This window comes from Limulus polyphemus, unplaced genomic scaffold, assembly GCF_000517525.1.
Source record: "Limulus polyphemus unplaced genomic scaffold, Limulus_polyphemus-2.1.2 Scaffold2149, whole genome shotgun sequence".
In the NCBI taxonomy this organism is placed as follows: domain Eukaryota; kingdom Metazoa; phylum Arthropoda; class Merostomata; order Xiphosura; family Limulidae; genus Limulus; species Limulus polyphemus.
Genome location: NW_013667759.1, coordinates 149,482 through 151,555, shown reverse-complemented (window position 1 = coordinate 151,555; position 2,074 = coordinate 149,482). Strand labels below are relative to the sequence as shown.

General features: G+C 30.4%; 1 protein-coding gene across 5 annotated transcripts in view; it reads right to left on the bottom strand.

The window, feature by feature from the left end:
* The window catches only part of LOC106466094 (solute carrier family 35 member C2-like), a 44,541-nt gene that overhangs the window by 19,163 nt on the left and 23,304 nt on the right, over positions 1-2,074 (bottom strand). The gene's annotated exons all lie outside the window — the stretch shown is intronic.

The following is a 2,074-nucleotide window of genomic DNA, read 5'->3' as shown; positions in this document are numbered from 1 at the left end:
ATATAACTATTCAATCACAAATAGTAGTTTTAACTTTACCCTTATTTTTGTCTGATAACTATTCTGTGTGCCTGTGTCTTTTATGGTAGGGATAGAAGACTAAATAGACACTCCCTACTATCTTGTTGCATTGTTTTTGAAGGATTGATATTAACCATTCCTACATTTACTTCCTTTTTTGAAAAGTTTTTCTTTACTTGTTTACCTTGTTATGGAAAAAAAAAAATTCTTGAAAAACATTTTTGTACTTTAAAGCTTTAAAATTCAGTAACCATTTACAAATATTCAATTGTGGAAGACTGACAAGGAGTCAAGCATAGCAAACATCAACTATTGCAAATGAATATGCTCTCAAGCATTCTGTAAAACAATTTTTTTAAATTGATCAGCTTATCCTTCTGCAGATAAGTTACAAACTCTTAAAAATCTCATTCTACACTCAATATCACATTGATTCTTATTAGAGTTAGGTATTGGCTGGGTCTTCATAATAAGATACATATCTCAATATGAGGTCATCCATGATACAGACAGTTAAGGTGGAAATATATATATTTATATATAAATCACACAATTATCAACCCCTTAGCTTGTAGAAATGTTTGCAACAATAATTGGAAGAGCAGTTTTGGTCAAATAAGCTTCATAACCAGCTGACTGTGATGATGTTGATGTACAGTCAATCTGACATTACATTTCAAATGAAAAATTACAATGGTTGTATTTTCTGCAAATTTGATTCAAGCCTTACACATTTTACAAACAATGTGACTGTTATCAAAACTGAGGTGACTTCCTGAATCAAACAAATCAGAAACACTGTCAATTTGAAAGTGGCTGGTGCAGGATGAATTTTGCTCTCTTTCGTCACAGCCTGGACATAATCAATATCAATATAACCCTAGGAACTTGTGTAGTGAAAGTGTGCAAGTCAAAACCTTTCTTACAGTTACACTTAAAATTTAATTAAACAACTTTATTATCAATGTATATCAATATACTTGGCATCAAAACATAGTTTATGACTCATATTGTTTTGACCTCTATATGATGTCCTCAGATAAACATAAATTACACACAACCTCATAAATTACCTACTACATCCTGTCTTTTACAAAATGTCAATCATTTTCTCTAATGTTTGCTGTTGGATTACTTATAACCAATGGAAAGACAAAGATTTAATTTACATATTTCCCTTTAAGGATAATTCATTCTGATGACAATGTTTGAATTTTTTTATCCTACAGATTCATTATTGCTATAGCTAGTTCACATCAACCACGTAAGAAAATTATCTAAGGCACATATAGCTTAATTAGAAAACCAGATAAATTACAATAATGATAGGAGGTTGTTCTATTTACGCATCTTATTATTTTGTGTTGTAAGTTTCATATTTGAAATAAACAAAATAATTTTATGTACTACTATCATCATTAAAAATGTAGGGCCAAGATTCATCGGGGCTGACAGCAAAAAAAAAAGAAAGAAAAAAAAAAGAAGATGGTTATACAAGGTTGATCATTTTGGCCAAGAACACACATGAACTTATGAGGAGATAACCATCAAGTTGAGTGGAGACTGATTATTTGAAAACACCCTTAGTTACATGCAGTGATTGGCAGGTGAGGCTGCTAGGATACTAATAATTATGTTAACGATTACATTTTACTTCAAAATATTAATACAGGGGCAAAAAAACATATCTGTGTGTATACTGTATTGTTATAGCCTTAACTGTTATAGATTTAGTTAGGCATCTAATTTCTGGATTAATAACTTTTTTGATTACGTTATAATTAATAGGTTTTAAATTTTTTACTAATTTAACTAAAGATAACACAATAAATGGACACAAGTTTAAGAATGAGTTGCCATTGACAGTAGTGAAGGCATGCAGCACATAAAAGGAGTTTAAGAGGGAAAATGATGAAAAGGTGAAAATTTCTCAAGAGTGGGTATGCATGGACAGTGTTAAAGAACCATACAGTTCCATGCTGTTGTTTCCAAGGTCAAATTTAATGAAATTACTGAATAAATGGAAGTGCTTTGCTCTGATTTTTTTTTTTTT